Source organism: Vulpes vulpes, chromosome 4 (genome assembly GCF_048418805.1).
Source record: "Vulpes vulpes isolate BD-2025 chromosome 4, VulVul3, whole genome shotgun sequence".
Classification (NCBI taxonomy): domain Eukaryota; kingdom Metazoa; phylum Chordata; class Mammalia; order Carnivora; family Canidae; genus Vulpes; species Vulpes vulpes.
In genome coordinates this window covers 55,794,787-55,809,705 of record NC_132783.1, presented here as the reverse complement: position 1 = coordinate 55,809,705, position 14,919 = coordinate 55,794,787, and the positions used below count along the sequence as shown (strand labels likewise).

Here is a 14,919-nt window from a genome sequence, read left to right as displayed (position 1 = left end):
TAGAGAACTCTGTACATGGGAGACATTCATCCAAGGAATATTTATCGTGTCCCAACAATGTGCCAAACAGACACAGTCAGTACCTGATGGAGATTATACTTCAGTAGAGAACACAGGAAACGGAATAGGCAATTACTGCATTGTGTGATAAGTGCTATGACAGAGGAAGTACCGGCACTGAATAAACCTCACCGAATAAATGGGCCCCAGAGCTTTACTTCACTTTCAGTGTTTTCAGATCCTATTTCCAATGTATGAGAAGAGGACAATTACTTGAAGAAACTCATTTTCAGGAAGAACATGGAGCACCCAGTCAGGTTAACATCTAAAATCCAGAAGGCAGTCCAAGTTCTATGAAGAAAAGTCAGTCACTAAGATGAATTTCTAGTCTTTTAAGTCACTGTGGGTGGTAAGGGTTTTTTTCCTACTTTCTACAGCACACACACACACACACACACACACACAAAATGTAGCAAAAATCTTGTTTATTACTGAGCAGGCCACTCTGCAAATGCCTAATGTCCCTGTAGGGGAACTTCACTTTCCACCTGCACTCCATATGGGATTTCAGAGCAATTGTGGCTTAGGGATGCTTCTCAGAAACCTTCAGTCATTTCTCTTTCCATTCAAAACTTTAATTTCCATTCCTAGGAGTATTAGCTCCATAAGCCTGTGGCTTTCACATCTCAGGGATAAGAACAGCAAAAAGGCCATTGTGGCTTATTATGGACCCAAAACATCAATTCAACTAGATTTCTTTACCAAAAATAAGTATAGATTTGTAGTCCACTTCTCAAACCAAAACCCTTATTTTTATTTAAATATTTTCAATATCGCCTGAGTTCTCCATTTAGAGTTTCTACCAAGAATCACAAGAAATGGGGAGGGGGGGGGTAGGACAGTAACTAAAACATACAGATTTTTCACTTTCCCCTCTTTGCCTTGATTTTCTCACAAGGACAAAATGTACTCAAACTGAAGAATCTTTAGTCAAAACCTGACAACTTGGCTATGAAAATATGTACAGATAGGCAAATTTCTGAAAACTCCATCTCCAATTCTAAATTACATTTTCTCTTTCAAAGAGAAATATCAATATGCAGCATGATCTTTTACCTTTTCTCATCTCAGCAGGGTCTCATCTCAGATTTCTATAATGCAATAAATACATTTAATATACTAACAAAATAAATGGATCTTGTTCTCCTTTACCAATAAGCATTTCCCCAGCAGTTTACAGGCCCAACTTTATCCAAGTCCTGGTCCTCAGAAGAAGGTGTGAGAGATGCATGTGTGGTGGGGAGGAAATACTCAGCCTGCAGCAAATACAGCTTTATAAGCCTCTCTGTCATTATTGGACACTTTGTGCTTCTGAAAGTGTTGCAATGTCCAACCAAAAGCTTAAAGGAGACTGCAAGAGGAAAAATAAACACCATGGAGAAAGAATTTTAAGTGTCAATTTGTTTACTTCTTATTCTAATTGAAGGAAGACTCTCTTGTTTTGAGACCCATCATTCTAATAAGCAACTAAGCAATCATTTGATTTGCACACACCAATTCCATGTAAAGTCTTTTAGCTTGAAATGTGACCTGAAACCAGAACCAGAGGATGAAAGGAGAGCATCTGCCCCCATGTTTAACAAACAAGAAAGCCCCCAATTTGTCTTTATTTTTATCATCAGTATTATAAGACTTTTTCACTAAGATTACATTCAAAGACATAGATTCATTTACATAAAGCCAGAATAAAACTTAAAAAAAAAAAAAAACCTTTAAATATGGGACGCTTTACCTTTAAACATGGGAGGCTTTTTCACATTAGGCAGATCCCTTTTGCTTATGATATTCCCATAACATATGCTAACAAGGGAAATTGTATGAATTTTCCTGTAACTTAAAAAGATACATTTATTTTATAGCATCCACAATCGAGTCTCAGTGCATTCTAACCTTAAAAAACATTGACTACATCCTATGAAACCATTAAATACTAATAGGTGCAGACGTACCAGACAATGACAGCAAAACACACTCGGTCCCTCTGGGATCTGTTCACAAACATCCCCTTCCAGCATGACAAACACACTCCTCCCAACAGCGGATGCTGTTCTGGAGCAAAGCAAGCAGGCAGCAGGAGGTGGCTGATTTTCTCACTGTACATATGATTTCTTACTGCCTCATCATCAAGATTTTTTTTTTCCAAACTGCAAAGATTTTGTAACACCAGGAGCCCATCAAATTAAAGCTACTTTACAACAGGAGGGAGTGATGTGCAAATGCAGAAGCATGAAGACTCTTTAATTTCTAAGGTCATACCACCTTCGTCATCTGACTTGCTAGTTCCGTGGTAGGCAAGAGAAAATCCAGTTTGCTCCGTGTAATAAAATCAGCTCTTCCAGTACTTTATGTCAATTAAGAGTGAGATGGAGGTAGGAAAGGAAATACATGCCAGAGGCAGCAAAACTGCTGTATCCAAGCTGTCTCACCCCTAAAATCCAATGGTTTCAAAGTAAAGTCAGAAGCTTGTGAGCTCATTCATGAGTATCACTATCTATATTCACAACATATATGCTCACCAAAGGTAGAAGATTTACAGAAGCTTCTCTGAGAGAAATGATCCTTCCTGCAACCATTTTTACTATGTTGATCACCATTCTGCAAGATCTTCCAGGGTCTGACAACTAGCAGACTAAGGATAGAGGGAGAAATTGGACCTTGAGCTAGCATCACCGAGTGCACTTATTTTCCTTCAATCTGAACTGTGGCCTGTCCCATGACTTAGCCTGCCTCTTTCTGGTTCGTTCATAAAAGTTATCGTCAACACACCAGCAGCATGCAGTGCTGGTGTACAGACACTGTCGGGCTCTGCAGCAAAGACAGCCCAGGTAAACAACCTTGTGATCCTTCAGAGCCTACCGCCATGGGATAGGCCATTCTTTATCGATAGCTAAATTGCAGCACCTGGAAGTTATGTGCTAGGAGGTAAAGGCAGAGACAGCCTCCAGATTTAAATGGAGAGGAAAAAAATCCATATATAATTTTTCCTGAAGTGTCTCAACCTTGATTTACTGGAAGATTTTCCAATAAATCACATTTATTTTGCTGCAGGCACAAATAACACAAATTCTGGTAAATGTATTGCCATGCTCATTTCTGGTATTTTTTTTCTCAGAAGAGCTCTGACATTTCTAGGGGACACAGTATCCCAGCACAGAATATGGGAACTCTGCCATTAAAAAAAAAAAAATGCTGCCTGCTGTGACTAGGAGATCACTTTCTTAAAGGGACCCCTTACCTATGCGACTGCAGTGGCAATGTTTCCTCTAATCTCTAACCTGACCCCGTCCTGTGTTCCTCTCCCCAACCCAAATTTAGCCTAGATTGATGTCTCTGCAAGAGTAATGTCATTAGTTTTGCAACTAAAATATATAAATACCACTCCCTACTAAAAATAGATAAATGTGTTCCAAAATATTTATTTAAATTGCATCTCTCAGCAAGTAAACATGAACACACACTTAAAGACACGATTTTTTAGTGTTTGATGGAATCCAGAGCATTTCTTAGATATAGGACTGAGGCCAGCAGTTCTAACAAGCACAGCTGTTCACTGTCTCTCTGTCTCTTTCTGTATCTCTCCCCCCACCCCTCCTTCTTTCCTTCTCTCCCTCTCTCCCCCGCTGTTTTTCTCTTCCCTTCTGTAGCTCTGCATTGGTCTAAAAACCCCTGGTCACAATAAGAAAGCTCCCTCCCACCCTCTGTCAACCCTCACTCCCAACAGGAAGGTTTCCACACGCCCAAGTCTGGGGAGAGATGCTCCACACAGAAGGAAAGGCTGGTGGCTTCTTGCCTCAGAGGTACTTCACTTCATTAACCTGCTTTCCACCCCATCTCTCCCACTTTTCCCATGCTCGCTCTCCCACCCCACCAGGAGCAATCAATAGGCATCACCCCACCCTCCAAAAAACAGGTTAGAACCCAGAATGAGCAAAGAGCCACCTACCATTCCGTGCTTGAGAACTACGATCCTGATCCAGCAGTGTTTGCCCCAGAAATCCTCCCTACTTGTTTTTCATTAACCACATTCCAAATTGTAATAAGGAATAGATTCTTTGGAGGGGGAAATTGTTTAAAATTAACGATGGACAGGTGATTTCCAAGAAAGCCCAATCTTAAAGTCACTCAAGCCCCTAGGAATTGAGGGGTGAGGAGAAAAAAGGAAAATTGTAAAAATGAAAAAAGAAAAAAAGGTAAGCATGTAACAAGCACCACCCACCCCCATAAAAATAAAAAATTAAAAAAAAAAAAAAGAAGGGGAGGGTTTGTTTTTTTTGAAAAGAAGAAGAAGAGTGGCTTGCTGAATCACCCTCTTTCACTGCCTGGAAACCATTGTGCAGCGTGATGCTGCCTGTACCATTGTGGAACCTACCAGAGGAGACGGACCCAGGGCTTGGGGAATGGGGTTGCTATGGCAACCGAAAGGAGCACACATGACGTCAAAGCCCAGAGAGGTCTAGGGAGGGGGATGAGGGGGAAAGGGAAAGAGGAAAAAGTCTCTGTGCGGCTACAGCTACTGTGCTTTCCGGTGAAATGAGGCCCAGGCAAAACGGAAAGGAAAAGGGTTCGGGGCAGCCGCGCTCAGGAGCCAGGACCTCGGCGGCCAGGCCCTCGGCGGCCAGGACCTCAGGGGCCAGGACCTCGGCAGCCAGGACCTCAGCAGCCTCGGCAGCCAGGACCTCGGCGGCCAGGACCTCGGCAGCCAGGACCTCAGCAGCCGGGCTGCACAACCCGCAGGAGCCAGCCGCTCCGCGCGGCCCGGGCCTGCGCACCGCGGTGCTGGGGAGCGAGCCCCTGCAGACCAAAACACCCTAAGACAGTCGATCTCTGCTTTTCAACTAGCTCAGCTTTTTGCAGACAGCACAAAGTGAGACTTGTAGTCTCTCTAAATGGCAAAACAAACAAGGATGGTAATAACCTCAGCAGAGAAGAGCGCATCTGAGTCCCAGCCGGACCCCAGAGGTCATTTGCACAGCACTATTCCTCTTCTCCGTTTCCTTGGTTTTTATAAAAAAAAATAAATAAATACCCACTACACCAAACTCAACAAGCTGAGTTAGCCTGCAGTTAGAATGTGAGGAAGAAAAAAATACTGTTAATCCGAGTTAACAAACCAGGGGTTCTTTTTCTTTTTTAAGTGCACATAATTTCTGGAAAACTAATGCAAACAGTATAATTAGTATTTGAGGTAAGTATCTCTATTTTATCAAAGTAATTTTCCCTGCTTCTGACTGTTACAAGTCTCCGTACAGTTTTAGCATCTACAAGTAATACTCTTCTAGAATGAGAGCAGTTAACCATTTCCACTATTTTAAAAAGTTACCGTATTTTAAAATATTTTCTTTTTAAAATATTTTCTTTACATAAGGAAAATTTTCAATTCACCTTTGGCCTAACCAATTTGGACTTCTCAAGTTATATTATCTAACCAAATTCCTTTTTTGCTTAAACAACTTTGTGGTGGTTTTTTATTGAAACTAAGTAATAATGCTCAGTTTTATACCATTGCGCATTGTTTTAAAACTGGCATATTTACATAAATAAGGAGCTTCTTCCATGTGTTAACAGAAGAGACGTATCTTTCAGATATAAACCAAGCAGCAGTCATAGACACTAAAACATCATAAAATTGTGTGGGACTACATCAGGTTTTGTTTTCATTGTTCATGTTGCTATTCTTATTTTATTCAAGAGGGAATCTAGAAAAAAAAAGTCTTAGATGAGTTTTTCTGCCTTTTTCATCCATTGGACAACACAAAGTTTTGGATGTCACTTTAATTTCAAGTTCAATAGGAGTCAGTTGATTTTTAACTGTTCGTCTTGGAAATGGGTCTACCTACAAGAAAACTATATCTCAAATATATATTGACTAGCCAAACAATTTTATGGTACAATATAATTAGCATTCAGGCTTTCAAGTTATTGTATTCTAAGCTTTGATAACAAAAGTCAATTTTCAATAAAGATATCAACAAAGAAAAAATGAACATAACTCTTAGCTCACATTCCAAACACAAAAAATTAGAGATAAATTATACACTGATATATAAAAGCTAAAATTTGTAAAGCTATTAGAATAAAATATATCTTCCAGAAGAAAATAACTTTCTGATGTTGGAGTAGGCAAAGATTTCTTAGGACACAGAAAGCACCATAATAGAAAAAAATAGACTTGATCAAAATTAAAAGCTTCCACTTATCCAAGTCACCATTAAGAAAAAGAAAAATACAAACCACAGCCTAGAAGAAAATAGTCTTGATAAAATCTGAAAATACTCTTGATAGTATTATATGATACTATCAAATTCAAATACAAATTCTAGATTATATAAAAATATCCTACAACCCAATGATAAAAATAAACAATAGTCTTGAGTAGGCACTTGACAAAGGAGATTTATAAATGGTTAATAAGTACATTAAAAACTGTTCAGCATCATTAGTCATCAGAGAAATGCAAATTAAAACTGCAGTAAATACCATTTACACCCACAAAAATGGCTAAAATTTAAAAAGACTAACAACACTAACTATTGGCTAAAAAATAGAGAAACCAGAACTCTCCTAAATTAATGGTGTGAGTATAAAATGGTAAGACTACTTTGGGAAATGGTTTGGCAGGGGTTTTTTTAATGATAAACATATACCTACAGTATGACTTAGCAATTCTCTTCATAGTCACTCAAGAGAATAGAAACATATTTACACTAAAAACAAAGACAAGAACCAAACTTGTACATAAAAATGTATGCCAACTTTATTTGTAATTGGTAAAAAAAAAAAGAAAGAAAAAGAAACTGGAAACAACTCAAAGTGTTTCAACAGGAGAATGAATAAGCAAATTATGATATATTCATATAATAGTATACTATTCAGCAATAAAAAAGAATGACAACTATGAATACTTTAAAACCAACCATTTTTTTCAATTAGGTACTAATTCTTTTTTTTTTAAGATTTTATTTATTTATTCATGAGACACAGAGAGAGAGAAGCAGAGACATAGGCAGAAAGAGAAGCAGGCTCCCTACAGGGAGCCTGATGTGGGACTCATCCAAGGAAGGACCCTGGGATCACTACCTGAGGTAAAGGCAGATGCTCAACCATTGAGTCATCCAGGCGCCCCAGGTACTAATTCTTGACAGTACAATTTACAAAGAAAAATAGATTCCAACACTGCTTTTAGATTTAGAGGTTGATTTTACTATTTAGAGCTTTAATTCCCAACCTACTCATTTCAGTAATATTTAGATGATCAAATGGTCTTTTAAATCTATTCTATACACTATAAGAAAATTTCCTCAAATAAGATAATTTAATATAAGTTGGCTTTTAAAAAATCAACGCTAAATAAATCCCCTTTCTGACTGGATAAAATAAAAACTATTTACTTAATGTCCTCAATAAGATGATCCTAACATAAACCTCCATTGCAATTCCTCAACCCAACACAATATGTTTTAGAGCCTCCCTTCCTCCCCAAAATACAATTTTAACCAAAGACAGAAAGAGAAAAACAATAGATACCTATTGACACCATTGTATTTGGCAGGCACTCTATTTATGCATAGTTGTACCCACCACATAAACTCCCATGAAAGTATCTCTTCCCTTTCATTTAGTGTTTACCAAACTATATGTTGTATTACTCTAATTTTATAACTATACAATATCCTACCTCAAACTTGACTGTAACTTAATCTTCTTTATTATTCATTGTTTTCCCTGAAATTTCCCTTTTCCAGGAATCTGTCATATTTTCTTACACTTAGTAGGTGATCAGTAAGGTTATAACATTCTTTTTTTTTTTAATTTTTATTTATTTATGATAGTCACACAGAGAAAGAGAGGCAGAGACACAGGCAGAGGGAGAAGCAGGCTCCATGCACCAGGAGCCTGATGTGGGATTCGATCCCAGGTCTCCAGGATCGCGCCCTGGGCCAAAGGCAGGCGCCAAACCACTGCGCCACCCAGGGATCCCAGGTTATAACATTCTTTTACCAGCTATCAAACTTTTTATCTCAAATATTATTATGGAGTGTTAAGTTTTGAAGTACCCAATACTAAAGGAGGCAATTTCTGTTATAATATTAAATATTTAAACATTAACTGTTTTAAACTTTTTTTTAAGATTTTATTTATTTTTTCATGAGAGACACAGAGAGAGAGAGGCAGAGGGAGAAGCAGGCTCCATGCAGAAGCCTGATGTGGGACTCGATCCTGGGACTCCAGGACCACACCCTGGGCCAAAGGCAGGCGCTAAACCACTGAGCCACCCAGGAATCCCCTGTTTTAAACTCTTTTTAAAGTGTTTTCAAATGAAACTATTTAGTCTAGAAGTCTGACCTGAATTCTATTAGTACTATCAGTCATAAAGGCTTTTGAAAGAAGGGTTTTAGGTGAATAAATGAGTACAAGTTTTTATTTTCAAAAACACAGAGTTGTATTTAGTATTTCTTATATACAAATATCTTTATTTTATAGCATGCTTATAATCTGAGGTAGGACTGAAGATTTGCAGGAATATTCCTTATTTTCTAAATAAGAAGATGTCCTTTCACTTAGAAATAAAAACTTTATGATATTACCTTTTCAAAATGAATACTGAAACATGCAATAACATCAATGAATCTCAAAAACATTATGCTAAGTGAAAAAAATGAGACAAAAGAGAGCATTTACTTTATAAACCCACTTATAAAGCAAAAAATTGTTCTATGGTGATGGAAATCAGAACTGTGATTGCCTGGGGGAGCCACACAGTTGAAGATTGTGATGAGAGCAAGAGGGAAATTTCTGTAGTGATAAGATGTGCTATATCTTGATAGAGGTGCAAGTTATTACATAGGTGTAAGTATTTGTCAGAACTCCTCAAAGTGTAATTCCTAAGATTAGTGCATTTAACTCCATGTAAATTGAGTCACAATTTAAAAATAGTAGTAAATCAGTTCCCAAGAAGAAGAAAAGTGCTGAATGAGCAATAAATTAGAGTTCCTAAACCTACAAATCTGATACCATACCTTGAATCTTGATTTTGCAGATGCAAGCAAACCCAGCAAAAGGAAAGGCCAGAATCAGTGTCAATAGGATCTTAATAGATCTAGCAAACCCTCCAAAGTGAAATAGACAATTGATGGAGGTTTATCTAAAAACAAGAAATAAAAATTTGGACATTAAAAAACAATTTTTCAGAGAAGCCTGGCAAGAAGGAGATCCTTAGGTTCTGGTGTAGGAACTATCATTCAGTGTTAGGACTCAATACTCTGGAGGAAATGAAGGTACTGATGAACTGGCTTTCCAAACAGCAAATGGGAAGGGACTCTGGAATAGGGAAACACGAAGGAATCAAGTCAGTGAAATTGGAGCAAGAATTCAACTTCTGAATCCAAGTCGAAGTGCATTCATGGGAGCTTAGCAGTAAAACTAACTACTGCACTAAGATCTCTTATCAAAATTGGTCCTAGGGTTACCTAATCATCGCCATTTGCCAGAAACTTCCCAGGTATTAGCAAGTTCCCCCATACCAGGAAATCCCTTGGTCCCAGGCAAAATTGGAAGGTTGATCATCCTAGCCTAAAGTCTAAAATGGACTTGAACCCTCAGATGAGAATTAAAGGTCCCAGCTTCAAAAGTTCCAAAAGAAAGAAGTCAAGAATTAGTTATAATAATGGGGTTGCTAAAAAGGACTGTCACCTAACACTTCCAACAATTAGATTATTATGTCATGAATTAATATGGTGGCAAGAGGTTGCAAATGGTTTGGTAAACACAAGCAAATTATGAAAGATAAATCAGTAGAACTGGGTGAGTGAATACATATGAAAGGAATGCAGAGGGTCATTGTTGATTCACTGTCATTTCAAGATATATAATAATGGCTTTTCTCAGAGAGTTTGTCATGTATTTTTCATGATGCTTCCACTTGGGGATCTCTAGTCCTTTGGAAAACTATTTCATAATTTAAAAGTTTCAGAGTTGCTGCATTCAACATCTCACTTTTGGAAAGTTATATTTCATATTACTAAATTAAAAGCACTGAGAAAACTTGAAGTTAAAAAAAACAAAATTTCTCAAAATTAAGTCAAAATTTATATCTTAAAATAATTTCTCAACTGCAGCTTATCTATAATTAATATCTTGTATTATATTGTTTGGATGGGAAACACAAGGCCAATAGCTTACCATGGCCATGATGGTGAACTCAAGATACTAATGGTTCTTCATATGATCCAGCAATTCTACTTCTAGGTATTTATCTGAAAAAAGCAAAAAAACGAACTTGAAAAGATATCTGCACCCTCGTGTTCATTGTAACATTGCTTACAACAGCCAAGATATGGAAACCATCAGTGTCCATCAGTGGACTGCAAAATATATATATAATTCAAAAAAAAAAAAAATATATATATATATATATATATAATTCAACCATAAAACAGAATGAAATCTTGCCATTTACAACTACCTGGATGGCCCTTCAGGGCATTATGCTTAGTGAAATAAGTCAACAAACAAAGATAAATAACATATCATCTGACTTATATGTGGAATCTAAAAAGAAAAGAAAAAGCCAAGCTTATAGATACAGAGAACAGATTGATGGTTGCCAGAGGTGGTGTGGGGAGTGGGTAAAATGGGTGAAGGGAGTCAAAAGAGATAAACTTCCAGTAACAAAATAAACATCATGGAGATGTAATGTATAGCATGGTGACTACAGTTAATAATACTGCATTGTATATTTGAGAGTTGCAGAGACAGTAGATCTTTAAAAGTTCTTATCACAAGAAAAAAATTCTATACAGAGGTGTCCGCAGCTCTAGATTTAAGAGAGGGACAACATTCCATGTCCAATGAGGCTGAGTGATAAATGTTGGCTGGACTTATTGTGGTGATCATTTTTTAATATATACAGATGTCAAATTATTTTATTGTATATCTGAAATAAATGTAATGCATGTATGTCAATTATGCCTCAATAAAAAATAGAATAGTAATGATTTCTAATGACAGTAAACTTTGTGATTGATGTCACAGAAGATGAAAGGACCTATCTCTGTATCACTTTTCTTTTTAATTAATAGACTTTATATTTCAGAGCAATTCAAGGTTTATAGAAAACTGAGCAGAAAAGTACAAAGAATCCCCATATACTCTGCTGTCCCCTCAAAACAGTTTCCCCTATTATTAACATGTTTTATGAGTATAGTAAGTTTGTTACAATTGATGAACCAAATAATAATAACATGTTATTATCCATTAAAGTCCATAGTTTATATTAGATTTTGCTCTTTGTATTGTACAGTTCTATGAGTTTTGACAAATATACAATGGCATGTTGCATTCACTTTTAATTATCTTTTCACTTATAAGTCAATTTAACATTCAGAAAACAACTATATTCACATTAAAAGAAAGTAGATAAGATTGGTCTGCTGAAAGATGACAACTGGAGCGAGAGCTTGCCAAAGCCGAGAAGCTGTCCCTGGAGGAAGGCGGAAAGGATGCCCAAGGATTGCTGTCAGGCCTGAGGAGGTGCAAGCGGCCCCTGAGCTGGAGGGGTCACAGCGACGGGCCCCAGCACCCGGACCCCGACCCCTGTGCCCGGGCTGGCATGCACACCTCGGGTTCCCTCAACTCGCGCTTCTCGGAACCATCCGTGGACCAGGGCCCCGGGGCGGGCATCCCCAGCGCCCTGGTTCTCATCAGCATTGTCCTCATCGTCCTCATCGCCCTCAATGTCCTGCTCTTTTACCGCCTCTGGTCCCTGGAGAGGACGGCCCACACCTTTGAGTCCTGGCACAGTCTGGCCCTGGCCAAGGGCAAGTTCCCCCAGACGGCCACGGAGTGGGCGGAGATCCTAGCCCTGCAGAAGCAGTTCCACAGCGTCGAGGTGCACAAGTGGAGGCAGATCCTGCGGGCTTCCGTGGAGCTCCTAGACGAGATGAAGTTCTCGCTGGAGAAGCTGCATCAAGGCATCACTGTCTCAGATCCCCCCTTCGACTCCCAGCCACGGCCCGATGACAGCTTCTCCTGAGGACAGACACCCAGCCCTGCGGCCACCCCCCCCCCCCCAATGGACAGATGGACACAGAGCCTCGGCAGCCACTGCTGGCACGGTGTGAGCGCCGGGAGCCTCCCGCCCACCCCTCCCAGAGGCCCAGCCAGGGGCCACGCAGACATGGGGACCACAGAACCGAGATGCACTTTAGACCAGCGTGTGCGAGTCCAGCTGCCATCGCCTGGCCAGCCAGGGAGCTGGCCTGGCCTACGGCAGGCCCCTTCCGCTAACTTATTTTGCCCAGCTGGGGTTGTGGGGGGTGCCTCTGGGGTGCACGATTCCCTCAGCTCTGGGTTTAATGTATTATATTTATTTGGGGTGACAGAGAGCCCCAATAAAGGGTTGGAAATGGCAAAAAAAAAAAAAAAAATTCAATGGCAGAAAATGTACTTTGAACCAACTTTTATTAACCTTATAAAAAGATTATTATTTTTTTCACTAAGAACACCCTAACTAGCCAAATTATGTCCTTGTGTGGTTAAACATACTTTTTAAATGCAGAATATCTGCTTCAAAGAAAATAGTAGTTCTACACAGCTTCTCAATGTCCTGGGTAGATTTTTTTGAAAGTCTGGATTTAGTTTACAGTAATAAAGGGGGGATGTGGAGTTCTAGTTATAAATAATACCAAGGAAGCTTCAGTTTCCTCAGGTAGCAAGAGCTTAAAAAATCTAATTAGAGTATTTGACTTTTGAAAAACTATGCTAATAGAAAAATACTTTTTTTAATATTCCAGTAGAAGCTGATTTGTGAGATAAAGAAACAGTTATTCTTGCTAGACATCCCCAGGTTTATCCACACTTCAATCCATGCACAGCCAAAGCAATTCCTTATCCTTGCTTTGCTGCTGTGCCTCAGAAACATGACCAAAGCATCATGATATCATGGATTATATTTGAGTTTGGTCTAGAAATTCGACTTCTTTCCACTTTGCAGCAATTCATACCTCCATTTAAAAAGGCTATTCTTTTTATTTTTTTCAGCTTTATTAAAGTATAACAGACAAAACTGTAAGACATTTAAGGTATACAATGTGATGATTTGGTATACATGTACACTGTGAAAAGATTCCCCTTGTCAAGTTAATTATTGTGTCGTCACCTCACATATCATATTTACCTTTGGGGGGATGGGTAAGAACACTCAAGATCTACTCTCTTAGCAAATTTTAACTATACAATATAGTGTTATCAACAACAGTTAGCATGGTACACATTAGATCCTCAGACCTCATTTATCTTATAACCGAAAGTGTGTATATACCCTTTTACCAACTCTTCCCTACTCTCCCCCCACCCCTGTTCCCCAATACCTGACTCTCTCCCCCCACCCCGTCCCCCAGTACTTTCCTACTTTCTATGATTCAACTTTTTTTTTTTTTAAGGTTCCACTTCTAAGTGATACCTTACAGTGTTTGTCTTTCTCTGTCTGGCTTATCTCATTTATCATAATGTCCTCAAGTTCTATCCATCCTTTCTATCTCAGTGGTAGCATTCCCTAAAGGGCTATTCTCATTTCTAATTCTGACTTGCTATCACAGTGCTCAAAAGATGGTCACAGAGGCAGGCCAGGAGACAAAAATACAAGCCCAAACTTTTGTAAGAAAATTTAAAATAAAAGGGTAATAATATTTTTTAATAAACATATTTCCTCTATCACCACTAAATGAGAATACTAGAGATACCTATTTTTAGATACTAGAGAATACTAAAGAACCTATTTTTAAACATGATAGGAGATTTTTGCAATCATTCATTAGTTAGTGAATCCTGTGTCTGGGCAATAGAACAATAGTATAAGTAATAGTAATACATGGTTATAGTACCCAAATGATCAAGAGTAGTAATCAGAGTTAATAATACATTACAGGATTTGGTATATTTGCTCTATTTTTAAACCAAATAGTCATCAGCACAAACTCATATATATGCCTAGCTTACGCCTGCTGGATTTTTTTTATAACAAAAAAATTATTATTTAAATTTTTTTTTAATTTTTATTTATTTATGATAGTCACAGAGAGAGAGAGAGAGAGAGAGAGAGGCAGAGACACAGGCAGAGGGAGAAGCAGGCTCCATGCACCAGGACCTGATGTGGGATTCGATCCCGGGACTCCAGGATCACGCCCTGGGCCAAAGGCAGGTGCCAAACCGCTGCGCCACCCAGGGATCCCCAAAAAAATTATTATTATTGAAGTATCCTAAGCATGTCATTTAACCTTCACTGGAATATTATATTCAAAATGGAGATAGGGAAATAGGAATCCAACTTTGAAAATTATCTCAATTCATTAAGATATAGCAGTGATGACCATATAAATTTAGTACATATCTTATGTATGTATAGAATATTTTTTTAATTTTTGAATAATGTATAAATACCTTTAAGGCTTATTTGGAATATGTTTAGGTAGTGAAAAGTACATTGGATTCACCAACAGATTTTGTCATAGCTATGCTGTTTCCTGTCTGTGTGACTTGAACAAATCACATGGCCTCCCCATTTCCCAATTTAGGCATTGATATAATAGATTTAATGATATTCACTTCACAAAATGTTTGTGAGAATCAAATTAAGTAATGTATGTGACTGCCTGGCACAACCACTGGCATATGACAGCCACTTAATAAATATTGACCATTCAACTGAATCTATCTGCAATAAGAAAGATATAACCCACACTTAAACTTAAGGTTCCTAACATAATTTTGAAAGTGCTAACATTATCCAGTGCCCTAGAACATTCATCTTCTGTTGCTTGATGATGTTCTTAAAGTATATACACAAGAGGAGATGCAGTTGAT

General features: G+C 38.3%; 1 protein-coding gene across 50 annotated transcripts in view; it reads right to left on the bottom strand.

Annotated features, from left to right (window-relative positions):
• MAPK10 (mitogen-activated protein kinase 10) overlaps positions 1-5,036 on the bottom strand; it is a 299,098-nt gene extending 294,062 nt beyond the window's left edge. For 9 of the 50 annotated variants that reach the window (XM_072755718.1, XM_072755737.1, XM_072755710.1 and 6 more), the window contains exon 1: positions 4,004-4,498. The gene's annotated coding sequence lies outside the window, so the exon portion shown is untranslated. Of the gene's footprint in view, positions 1-2,009; positions 2,786-4,003 lie in introns of those variants that run through there. The other 41 variants (XM_072755736.1, XM_072755713.1, XM_072755745.1 and 38 more) reach the window with 26 other exon arrangements.
• Positions 5,037-14,919: the final 9,883 nt, after the last annotated feature.